This window comes from Eumetopias jubatus, unplaced genomic scaffold (genome assembly GCF_037043125.1).
Source record: "Eumetopias jubatus isolate StellerSeaLion01/CBP00866 unplaced genomic scaffold, mEumJub1_p1.0 scaffold_2, whole genome shotgun sequence".
Lineage (NCBI taxonomy): Eukaryota > Metazoa > Chordata > Mammalia > Carnivora > Otariidae > Eumetopias > Eumetopias jubatus.
In genome coordinates, this window is record NW_028274808.1 from 153,815,157 (window position 1) to 153,828,377 (window position 13,221).

Consider the following 13,221-nt stretch of genomic DNA (forward strand, 5'->3'; position numbering starts at 1 on the left):
ATCTGACTGACACTTTACAATATGACCCATGGCAGATATACAATCCTTATTCCCATTTTACAGATGGGTAAACTAAGGTTAAGAGAGCTTAAGTAACTTGGTTCAAGTTATAGGTGGTACATGAAAATGGTTAGTAACTTAGGACTGTGATACAGGATGAAGATGAGATTGATGATACTCAAAACTATTGAATATGGGTGATATAGTTTAGAAAGAGTATGTTTATGGGAGAGAAATAAAACAAAACAAAAAATAAAGAGGAGATAAGAGAAAAGAGCTGGTGCAGTACTTGAGAAATAGCTAACTTTAAAGCATGGGTAGAGTAAAATAAGCTGTCAAATGAGAGTGATCAGGGAATCTGAAAGGTAGGAGGAAAAATAGAAGAGTGTACTTTCATGAAAACAAGGAAAGTGAATGTTTCAAAGAGGGAGTGAGTAATCAAGAATGTTAAATGTTGCAGAAAGGACAAAGAAAAGGACCAAATGAGAAGTTTCCTTTAGAATCATTGGTGAAAACACGACCTCGGCAAGAGCAGTATAAATGATGGAGGTGAATCACACTTGTGCAATGAGCTGTAAGCGGAGGTGAGGAAATGAAGAAGACAAGAAGTAGAGATGACATTTTGAAGAAGTTTGACTGTGGAGGGAAGAGAAGTATAAAGTAGTAGCTGGGTGGACTGTGGTGTTGAATTTTGGGGGCTGTTTTGGGGGAGTAAGGGGAATATGTTGGGAAATAATAGTAGGGAAGGAGAGGCTGATGATGCAGAATACATAATTTGCACATAATAAAGCAAACATGAGGGTCTTTTGAGTAACCCAAAAGAATGGAATCCAATATATGGGACAAAGATTTATATTTTAATTTGAGGAAAGATGAAAAGGATAAAAAGTGAGGCAAGTAAGTAAGTAGAATTATTTTAGGTAAGGAAGTTAAGACAATTCTTCACTGGTGTGTTCTATTTTCTCTTGAGAGAGGCATGTAGTTAGTGGGCTGAGAATGAAGATAGTTGAAAGTTGGAGAGAGTGGTCATGATTTTAATTATCTTCAAAAACTGGAGAGAGCTGCTAGTAAAATAGACATAATAATACAGGTCTGCAGTGTGGAGGACCCAAATGAGGTTGAAAGCCAAACACAAAGAGATCAAAAGCACTAGAATTTTGCATACTCTTTGATCTAGTGTGTTTGGATTAGAAATTTATCCTAAGGAAGTATAGATGTACCCAAGATATAACCACGAGGATATCCATGGCAGAATTTAGGATAGTGAAAAACTGAAACTAACTTAAATGCCTATTGGGAAAATTATGGTACATTTTTAAGTAGAATATCATGAAGCCATTAAAAATTGCGTTTTAGAATACTTAACAGCCTAGAAATATGTATGTAATATGTCTAATGAAAAATAGAGACTGTAGAAAAGAACATGCAGTATGATTCCTTTTTTATAAAAATGAAAGTATAACTAATGCATATAAAAATGACACAAAGTCTTAAAAGTGGTGACTTTTACATGATGGGATTACATGTGACATATTTCCATTTGTTCTTGTCTATATTTATACGTCTATTATAAGATTTATAATATTTATCATTAAAATGCCTTATTTTTAGAGGATTTATTAAAGGTTTACTGAGAACCTAAAATACATGGATTCATGACATAGTACAGATACCTTAAGCCATTGCTCTGAAGAATATTATTCCATGTGCTATCTGTAGGGGGGAAATGCTCACATGGGTTTGGAAAATTTTGTTTTAATTAAAATTTCACAGGTATGACATAATGGTAAGAGCACACAGAACTTCTAATATACTAATTTTCATGGGGAATCTTCTTTCCCAATTTTAATTGACACTGAATCCTTTTTGCATGAAATACATATCAACATTCCTTAAAACTAGTATTTCTTATACCACTTTGATAAATATTCTGTTAGCATAAGTGTCCTTAAGACCATAGATGGTCTCTATATTGGATGCCTTGTCATGACACTGATAAGTAAGAGCAGGTATATGAAATTTTAGGGGCTGATAAAGATTGTCAGTTTTTAGAAATCTATCTTCAAGAGCGTACTACTCAATGTATAGAGTTTGGTTTTTCTCATTTTTACCATTTTTTAGGTGACAGAACTTTTACACTGCTTCAGAAGTACAACTGTTGTGACTTTCAACCAATTTAAATCAATGAAGTTATGTGACTGAATGCTGTTCATAAAAATAGTTTCTAAGAGATAGGCTAACCAGTGCAATAGAAAACAAAGATATATAAAATGTGCTGACATAGAACTTCATAATTTAAGCTTTTTTTTCTCTAATGGCTTCTGTCTTCATAGCATTAATAAGAACAAGATGAAGCTTGATTATAAGTTTTATCTTTTAAATTTATTTAAGATGCTTTATCTTGAACCTGTGGAGGTATATTTATTCTCCTCTGATATATTCAAATGTATTTATCCTCCTACTACTTATTCAAGTATTCTACTTGCATCCTACTTCTTATATGTTAAATGAACACATGCCAAAAATCTATATAATCACTAAGTAATGAGGGCACCAGTAAGGTGTTAACTGCTAGTTTGTACAAGAATCCAAAGAGCAGTAAGTAACTGATACAGGCCTACGGTGAATGTTCAAATAAATTTACTTAATACATGCACAACTGGCAAAATTGGTCAATATCTACAGAGCCGTAATCCACTAAACACAATTTGGACTTCTACAGTCAAGTGTCATTCACATTACAGTTGACTCTTGAACAACATAAGAGTTAAGGATGCTGACCTTTCATGCAGTCAAAAATCCATATATAACTTTTGGCTTTCCCCAAACTTAACTACTAATAGCCCACTATGGACCAGAAGCCTTACTGATAACATAAACAGTAGATTAACACATATTTTGATGTTAGATATATTATATACTCCATTTTTACCATAAAGTAAGCTAGAAAAAAAAAAGAAAATCTTATTAAAATCCTAAGAGAAAATACATTTATAACACAGTACTGTATTTATTGATAAAAATCTTTATATAATTGGACCCATGCAGGTCAAACCCAAGTTGTCCAACGGTCAACTGTATTTCATATTCTACAATTTATAAAATTATAAAATAGGTCAAAGACAAAGAAAAGTGTAAACCCCAAAGAGTCAGATAACCTAGAAGGGTGTGCTCTAGACAATACATAGTTTTCTATTAAAGACAGCTAGTAATCTTTTTGCTACCTTCCAAAGTCTTTCACATTTTTCCCTGACAGTCTCTCCTTACCTTAAAATTGTAATAATCACAAAGAAAGATTTTCTTGATTACAAAATAAGGCTGGTATCACTAGGTTTGACCTTATTATTTATTATATATATGTGCAATAAAAGTATTAAATTACCATATAGACCTTCTTAAACTTCTTGCAAAGCAAGAGCCATAAATAATTAACAATTCCAAACACGACAAGGTTAACTTCTTTTTGGAAGTTTTCATAAGTAAGCTCAGGTTTGATTTATAAAAGCTTTTATTATTTACTATCCCAAGGTGAGGAAATGAAGCCCAAGATATTCCCTCTCCACTATATTTCCCCTGAAGTAGTTCTAAATTTGGGTGATTTTTTTCTCTTTTCTCACAATCCTCCAAATATTCTAATTTTCATCATCTACTGGGAAGTAGCCTCCCTTACTACCTGTAAGGCTGGATCCTGCAAATCGGGTATCCTGCCGGAATCATGCAGGAGGGTTTTGTATGCATTGCCCTCATAATAAAACTAGCCTTTGTTTCTCAAAAGCAGCTTGTCTGGATTAAATAAACATTGTTCTCAAATATGACACTCAAGATAAGACCATGGTTATACAATCATTTTGTTCTCTTAACATCTGGTAAAAAGAAAGACTTTCTTATCAAACCTATGTAAATAACTATTGCCATAAAAAGTAAAGAGTAGTAAGACTTTCTGAATTTAGTGATCAATGAGAATATCATTTAAAATATTTCATTTCAATTTATAAAAATAGAATTTTACTCAGTTGTTCTGGGTTTCAGATAGCTTAACAAACAGAAAAAGCACTTTCTTATATATTCATGAAATAGAACAATATCCCCACTTAAAGATTACATTAAAATTCTCCTCATCAGTTCATACAGTTCTAGAAATCCTGACTTAGTCCACTGGTACAGCCTGATAGTGGTCTAAACAATGGTGGGTCAGAAGCATATATCCTACATTCTCTTCGTTGAAGTGTCAATAGTTTGAAGTACCTAGTATAGTCCTTTTCCACAAGATTTTGAGACTGTCCTTTTTTGTTGATGGAGACTTTGATCTTTGTTTTTAAAGAAGTCACTGAATGTTTTAAAAAATGGCCTATTTTTTATAGAAGAAAAAAATCTTGAGGTCTAACATAATGAGACTGAAACATAACATATGTAACAAGAGTATACAAAAAATATCAAACTCTGGAGTAGGACCTATGACATCTACATTTTTATAAATCTGATGGGCATCACTGAGAACTACTGGCTTACACTCAAATGAAAAGAAGTAAGGTGGTGGCCTATGCACGTTTTAAGTAATAACTGAAATTATGAGTGATAACGTTTTATTGTTGTTGACTAATATTATTAGATAAAGCACTACCAGGACTCTGAAAAAATATATAGAAATACAGGAAAAGAGATTTAGACAGGAGAGATTTGGACATTTGGTTTAGATAGGATCATGGGTACCTGAGAAACAGTACTTAGGTTAAGCATTTAATTAAAGTGATAATAAAGCACTAAAAAATTACATAATAATAGGATTGTAAAAAACCTTAGCTCTTTGAGAAGTGATTACTTTTTGTTCTTTTTAAAATTTATTTATTTATTTATTTTTAGCGGAGAGGGGCAGAGAGAGAATCTTAAGCAAGGCTTCACACCCAGGGCAGAGAGCCCTACAGGGCTTGATTTCATGACCCTGAGATCATGACCTGAGTGGAAATCAAGAGTGGACACTTAACAAACTGAGCCACCCAGGCACCCCTTTAGTTTTTTGGGTTTTCCCCCCTTTAAATAATCAAGGCTATAATAAAGTTAATATAAAACACAGAAAATATTCTGACTAAATACAGAATTTTACAATGTAGGCAGGTTACACAGAGGGTAATCTTTCATATTATAGGTGAAGGTATTAATAAGTAAACCAAGGAAACAATCAGGACTGAACAAACTGCTAGAATTTTAATATATTTCATAGCTTCTCTTCAGACTCAAGTATCATAATCCAAGGTAAATAAATTCACATACAAGTTTTGTTCTTTATTATACTTCTTCAGATTTTAGAAGTGACACATTACTTTAGGATAGCACTTAGGGAATCCATCAGGTAAAAACTAATTTCATAAGTATTTTTTTTAAAGATTTTATTTATTTATTTGACAGAGAGAGACACATCAAGAGAGGGAACACAAGCAGGGGGAGTGGGGGAGGGAGAAGCAGGCTTCCCGCTGAGGAGGGAGCCCGATGCAGGGCTCGATCCCAGGACCTTGGGAATCACGGCCTGAGCCAAAGGCAGACGCTTAATAACTGAGCCACCCAGGCGCCTCCAATTTCATAAGTATTTTAAGATATTATTACTGTCAACATGCAATGTATTCATCATTACTCTCTCTCTCTTTTTTTTTAAGATTTTGTTTATTTATTTGAGAGAGAGAGAGAATGAGAGATAGAGAGCACGAGAAGGGGGAGGATCAGAGGGAGAAGCAGACTCCCTGCTGAGCAGAGAGCCCGATGCGGGACTCGATCCCAGGACTCCAGGATCATGACCTGAGCCGAAGGCAGTCGCTTAACCGACTGAGCCACCCAGGCGCCCTACTCTCTCTTTTTTATTAAGATTTATTTATTTTTATTTTAGAGAGGGAGAGTGTGTACAGGGGGTGGGGCAGAGGGAGGGGAAGAGAGAGTCCTAAGCAGAGTCCACCCTGAATTTGGAGTCTGACTCGGGGCTCAATCTCAGGACCCTGAGATCATGACCTGAGCCAAAAACCAAGAGTCAGATGCCCAACTGACTGTGCCACCCAGGCGCCCCTCATCATTACTCTCTTCAGATAAATTTAAATAATCATCAGTTTTTGGGTGCCTAGGTGGCTCGGTCTCTGTCTGCCTTCGGCTCAGGTCATGATCCTAGGGTCCTCAGATGGAGCCTAGATCAAGCCCAGCATTGGGCTCCCTGCCCAGCAGGGAGTCTGCTTCTCCCTCTCCATCTGCCTCTCCCCCAGCTTATGTTCTCTTTCACTCTCTCTCGCTCAAATAAATAAATAAAATCTTTAAAAAAAGATCAGTTTTTGTTTCTAATATGGTAAATATTGGTAGCCATACACAAAATACAAGCTCTTGGAGATCCTCAATAATTCCTAAAAATGTAAAGGCATGCAAAGATCAAAAAGTTTGAGAACTCCTGATTTGGACAAATTACTTTTTCCTTAAGAAAAACAAAAAAGTTGTGTTCTTACTATATTGTGTGATCTCAACTACTCACATCAATTATAACTTTTTTTTTTTTAAACTGTATCTTCTTTATTTTGCATACTTTAATCTCGGAACAAAATAAACAAAAAAACACCCACAATATATATCCAAACCCCGTCATACATCAATTATAACTTTTAATAAAGGTAACTAACGTCTATTTCACAGAGAAAACCAGGTGGATTGGAGAATGGATAATACAGAACTGTCTGTCTTACACAAGTATTTTAACAGATTAGCAAAGTTTGTGTAAATAAATATATAATAAAATTTTTGATAGACACACATCTATTTTTATACTTTCTTGAAATGGCAAAAATGAACATTAGTATCACCCCAAGATATAGCCTCTGTATAGCACAGAAAAATAAGTAAAATATATAAACTTTAAGTTTTGAGTAATACTCAATGGTTTTGATGTTTCAATATTCTATTTTACATATTAATTAGGTGTCTAATGGCTATTCATTCATTAATTCAATTTAATATTAACCCAAAGTTTTAAGTTTTTGGAAATTATCTGCAAGTTGACATACTACAAAATAGAACTACTTTTGAAATCAAGTTTCAGAACGATTCAATTTAACTGAATACAAATTTATATTTTAACAATCTTAAACCCTATGTAGGAATAAAGTTAACTTCATCAGTAAAAAAGTAAAATTTGATTTAGAAAGGCAAGCCCAAGTAGAATAAAATGTATGCTTGCATTATACTTAAAAGAGAGAAAACTTGAAAACCATGTCAGAGAAAAGGCATAGTTTGTTTCCATTAAGCCGAAATTATTAAACTGGTCTTGCTTGCCAAAGATTTACATTAAGTTTACCAAATTCACATACTTTAAGCATAACTTAAGTATATGAACTTGGATTCTTAAAAGATTTCTGAGTTATTTTTTGTAAGAAGACATTTTTTTAAGTCAAGCACATTTAAAATATTAGAAGTTAAATCTTCTTACTTTCTAGGAATTTTAGGAATAATGTATATATTCACTTATATCTATTAACCAATTGGAGCATGTGAAAATTAAAACTTAAGAGAGTTTAATAATAAAGATACCTTAGTAATATAATTATTGCTAAAATTACTATAAAAGCTAATATTAATGCACTTACCATAATCAGTAACTGTTCTAATCACAATATGAAATATCTGATTTATTTATCACAACACTAGTATACTAAAATATATATGTAGATATTGTTATCTTCATTTTATAGGTGAGGAAACCAGGACACATAGAAGTTAAGTATCACACAGTTAAGTAAGCAACTGAGCCAAGATTAAGGTAGATACTTTAAGGTCAGACAGCCAGTAATTGTGAGGCTGGAATTCCACCTTGGGTTTGTGTGATATCCAAAGTTCATGCTTTCTTCTTCCTCATGTTGTTTCCTGGTGCTTTAAAAAAAAAACAACTGAAGCCATGTACATACAAAATTATAATATGAAGCCAAGTATGAGAGGACATGAAAGTGTTGTAAGTTGCTATTGGATGGAGTTCAGAAGAGGACTGGGCTGATTCGGCTAAACTTAATGGTGGCGTTGACCTTTTAACTCAATCTAACTCAATCTCAGTGAGCCTGTTTTTGCACAGTAACATTCAATAAGTGTATTCATGATTTCAGTAAGTGCATTCATGACGTTCCCTAGAAATTCTGTAATTCTTTTGTGAGGATCCTAAGTCTGGAAAATGAACTCTAAAGAGGAGATAAAGATCCAAAGAAAAATACAGGTATCCCCCACTTTTGGAAGTTTGTGCTATACCACTTCATGTGTACGAAAGACCAAATTATTAGTACCTGTTTCCACGAAATGAAAGAAGTCTGAAGAGAATTTTCACTTTTATGAAATAAGGTGAAAAGGGAAAATAACGTTCAGTGTTTCTTTTGCTGTGAGCTGTTACCAAGGCAGGGTGAACCCCAAGTAGCCAGAGTGGCGCTGCCAAACTCCTTCCTGGGGAACTACACTCAGCATCTCAGCATCAAGCCCCATAGCTTTGAGCAGTTTCTGTGAGCATCTGTGGTTTATCTCGATTGATTTTGTTTATCTGGTCTTAAGTTATCAGAAAAGCCTAAGAGAGGTTATTTTTTGGCTCTAGGAATGCTCAAAAATTTTCCATGGAAATTAACGGTAATTGCTTCTTTGCTTTCTGCCGTTTGGTTTATGAAAGGTTTCATAGGAACGTTCTACTTTTAGATGGCCAGGAGACCTGTAAAGTCACATACACCTCAATTTATGCAAAAAAAAAAAAAAAAAAAGAGGAAAACAGTGTTTTTCCATGAAAGGGAAGAGGAAGGCAGGCATTTGCCACAGAAGAGGCCAGAAAGGGGAAGTATACTTACAGGTGCCTCCCATTTTCTAATTTTCATAAGCAAGGGGGAGGAAACAAAGGTATCTACTAATGTTATGAGAAAGTACAGAGGCTTCCTTCATCTAAGCCTGGAAGGTGTTCCAGGTTGGGGGACTACCTACATGGATACACTTCATGGATAAACAAACTCAGATTAAAATAAATTAACATTTAATTTCCAAAAGCTAAAAAGGGGCAGGAGTAGGATTAGAACAAAGATCTGTCAATTCCAAAGCTCGTTCTCTGTGTAAAACTGAATGCAAGGAAATACTTTTTTTTCCTCCAAGTGTTGAACAGGGGCTCAGGCCAACCAAAATGTCATTTCTTTCTTCGCCTTGCCAACTGCAAAATAAAGTAGACTGCAAACCCCAGGCATCTCAGACATGAGTTACATAAACCATAAACCATATTTAATCATGATAAATGTGGGTAATATATTTCTTGGATATTCTCTCATTTATTTAGTGTTTATTAGTCATTCTTCAATCTAGCAATTAGAATCTGGGAAGCTGGGAACCTCAATATGATTTGCTTTGCTAAGTCATTTTTAGCCTACACCTGTAGTACACAGTTTAAGATCTAGTTCAGAAATAAAAACCATTCACATACCAATGTGAAATTTTATACTGACCAACCTTGAAATAAATACATGTGTTGAATTATTGAAAGGATCCAAAATTCAGAAAAGGTAATTGACATTGACGTCTAAAGCTCAGATCTTAAATGTTTTACAGGTTTGTTTCATTTTAATGACTATTAAAAGAAGAAGCATTGGCAGAAAGAGTTCATTTTATTCCATTTCAGGATACTTGTCTGTAATATTCAGTAATAGGTGTAAAATGAGAAAAATATTGGCTTGTTTTAAGGGTAAGAGTTTACACATCATATATACGAACAAATCTGTAATCTATTTCATAATAATTTACTATAACCCCACATATTACTAGCTTACATTTGTTATTATGATTTCCAAAATGATTTTATATTTGATTTATCATTGTGATAGTTTTTACTATTTTATGTAAAATAGGTTTCAAAACTTTGTGAGATATAGTTAACTATAATCATGGAAAATACTTTGTTTTTTGAGAAAAATAAAATTATGATCCTCTGATTACTAAATATGAATAATTTTTTCTTAATAAGGAATTTTGATTAATTTTTTGTATTTATTTGAGCTTTAATAATTTTGTATCTGCAGTAATAATATTAGCTAATATCCATTATTAGTATAATATCTCAAAAATCCTGTTTTACTCATAAAAACCAATCTTTCAAAAGAAAGTTGATAACATTTTGGGTAAGTAAAATTTTCTGAAGTAAAAATAAAAAAAAGGAAAAGTTTAGTGTATGCTTGTTCTTGCATTTCTAAACCTTTTAGCTAATTTACATTTACATTTCAAAAAAAAATCCTCAGTGCTATATTTAAGAACAAAACAAAAACAATTAGTATATGAGTGGAATCAATACCTCATAGTAAATGAACATCAGCATTTCTTTGGATCAAGTAGAATATGATTTTCACGGAGCTGCTTATTTATTGTTAAGCACTTTCTGAGTTCCCTTATCACCAGATTATGACAATCTTTTCAGCTTCTCACATTTCTGCAGGAAATTACATTAAAGACATTTCATATAAGGCACTTGTGACAAGGCCTTATGAATTTGAAATGCAGGAATTGGGAATATCTTTCAAAATAACTTTTGGATTTTTTTTAAACTGAAAGTCCTCAGAGAAATTAGTTTTTGACTTACGGGACTTCTTCCTAAACTTTACCAATCTGTGAGTTCTTGTGCCTCCAGATTTCTGGTACTTTAGTGTTAAAGGTTGGATATTCTCTTGGTTAATTTATATTTTATTTTATTTTTCATATTTGAAGAACAAAATTTAAACTCTTCTCAAATGTATAGCTGGACATGAATCATCTAAATAGCTAACAACCTGCTATAAACTGTTGATCCTCTTGCCGTAAGGAATTTGGAAATTGGTTCTTAAGTGTCATTTTGTGAAGTCCACATTATACTTTTCATCTAAAAACGACAGAGTCAAGCTGAGCAATGATTATTTGGTCTCTTTTCTTCATTTCAGATAACTCTAACATGAATTTTCTCATATAATAACCGAAGGCTATAATGTTTTATTTTAATTATTGTATATTTTCAGTTTATAACTTCTATATAATATTTGTCATATCTCAAGCAAAATTCTTCACTTTATCTTTTTTGTTACTGTTTTCATTTATTTTCTAGAACATTTTCATAACAGTTACTTTAAAGATGTCTGCTAAGTAACATTTGGATTGCTAGAGGATTTTTTTTTTTATCATTTACTGTTTTTCTGTTGTTTTCAACCACATGGTCCTGACTTGGCATGACCAGTTATGTTTGATTGAATGACAGATATTGTAGAGATTCCAGATAATGTTATTTGTCTCTAGAGAAGGTCTACCCTTTCCAATAGTTAAAGAGAGTAGCTCATTAATCTACCAGAGATTTTACTGAATAGAGGCTGGTTGTAGCCCTGGTAAGACCAGACTCTTCTCTTCCCTTCTCTTCCTTTTCTTTTCTCTTCTTTTTTTCTTTTTTTTTTCTTCCCTTCCTTTCCTCCCTTTCTCCGTCCCTTCCTTCCTTCCTTCCTTCTTTCCAAGACTAGTGAGTTTCTGATCCACCCCTGTCCCTCCAGGATTTTCAACTGAGAGTTGATTCAGTTTTCTTGGACCTTACTTCTGTTTTAACTTACCTGCCAGAAAAATCTGATCAGCTTTTCAGAGGTTTTTCACTTAAGTTTTTAGTCTCCTATTCCACACAGAGACTGGCCACACATTTGAGGCTTCCAAGAGTTTCCACCAAAAGCTTTTTTGGTTTCTTCTTTCAATGGTCCTTCATTAGTATAAATTTTAGATTCCAGCCTTCTGTCTTTGCTTTGAATTTCTGCATAACAAATTACCACAAATTTAGCAGCTTAAAACAGCACCCACTTTTTAGGTAATATTTCTGTAGGTCAAATATTTGGGAATGGCATGACTGAGTTCTCTGCTCATGCTTTTACCAGGCTGACATCAAGGTGTCAGCTGGGTTGTGTGCTTATCTGGAAGGCTAAGGAACAATCAACTTTCGTTCAGGCTATTGGCAGTTCCTTGCAGTTTTAAGACTGAGGTCCCCTTCTTTTTGCTATATGCTAGCCAGTGGTTACTCTTAGCTCTTAGGGACTGTCTGCTATGCCCTGCTGTGTGGCCCCCTCCATTTTCAAACCCAGCAAAAGAAAATCTTCCTCATTACCCCTCATACCTGGAATCTCTCACAAGGAACAGCCCAGTCCCCTTTAAGGGCTCACCTGATTAGATCAGTCCATCAGGGATAATCTCCCTTTCCTAAAGTCAACTCTGCCATTTAGCATAACCTAATCACAGGAGTGACATTCAAGATCCCTCTCACACTCTTGATTGATAAATGCTCCAGGGTAAAAATGACTGTAGTAGTAAACTTACCTTTTCAAGGTTCTCTGGAGTTTTAGCCTCTCCGATACTCATTGCCTAAACGGCTTGCTGAGCTTTCCATTTATACAGATTCGCTGGTTGTTCCAGGTGGGACGTTGCAAGCTGCTCCACTCCACTTGAAAGCAGGCATCCTTATTAAGTCTTTAAAATCCTTGAGTTACAAATTTCTAATTACAATGATAATAGTGAGCCATGACTTAATTCTTTACATAATGTCACAGTTTACTAAACAAAAAGTGATTTCACAAAGATGATGTCTCTTGGTTACTTGGCTTGGTAATTTGCTCTGTAGGACTTATCATATCAGAATGCTGTTTTATTGTTTTGTACTGTTTTGTTTTTTTAAAGATTTTATTTATTTATTTGACAGAGAAAGACACAGCGAGAGAGGGAGCATAAGCAGGGGGAGTGGGAGAGGGAGAAGCAGGCTTCCCGCGGAGCAGACAGCCCGATGCGGGGCTCGATCCCAGGACCCTGGGATCATGACCTGAGCCTAAGGCAGACGCTTGGCCCACTGAGCCACCCAGGTGCCTCTGTTTGTTTGTTTTTTTTTTTTAAATATGTAACTCTTCATGAATTTGTGTGTCATCCGTGTGCAAGGGCCAGGCTAATCTCTGTATCAGAATGCTGGTTTTGTTAGATATGGTTGTCCTGGGTTTTAATTCACTTATTTTTATATAGACTTGTAATATTTTTAATAAATATTTTATAATCAGATACATAATTGTTGTATTATGTTGGGATTTTGAGACTCCTGGATTTTGAAAAATTTTCAGTTTCAACAAATTAAATTGAAGCATCTATTAATAATAAAAATATTTCTAATTGTATTTAGAAAGAAGGCAACCATTTAAAAAAGGAAGAGGACACACTGGGTTAAATGAA

General features: G+C 34.1%; 1 pseudogene; it reads right to left on the minus strand.

Annotated features, from left to right (window-relative positions):
• Positions 1–12,890: 12,890 nt before the first annotated feature.
• On the minus strand, positions 12,891–12,958 carry LOC148164916 (U6 spliceosomal RNA; annotated as a pseudogene).
• Positions 12,959–13,221: the final 263 nt, after the last annotated feature.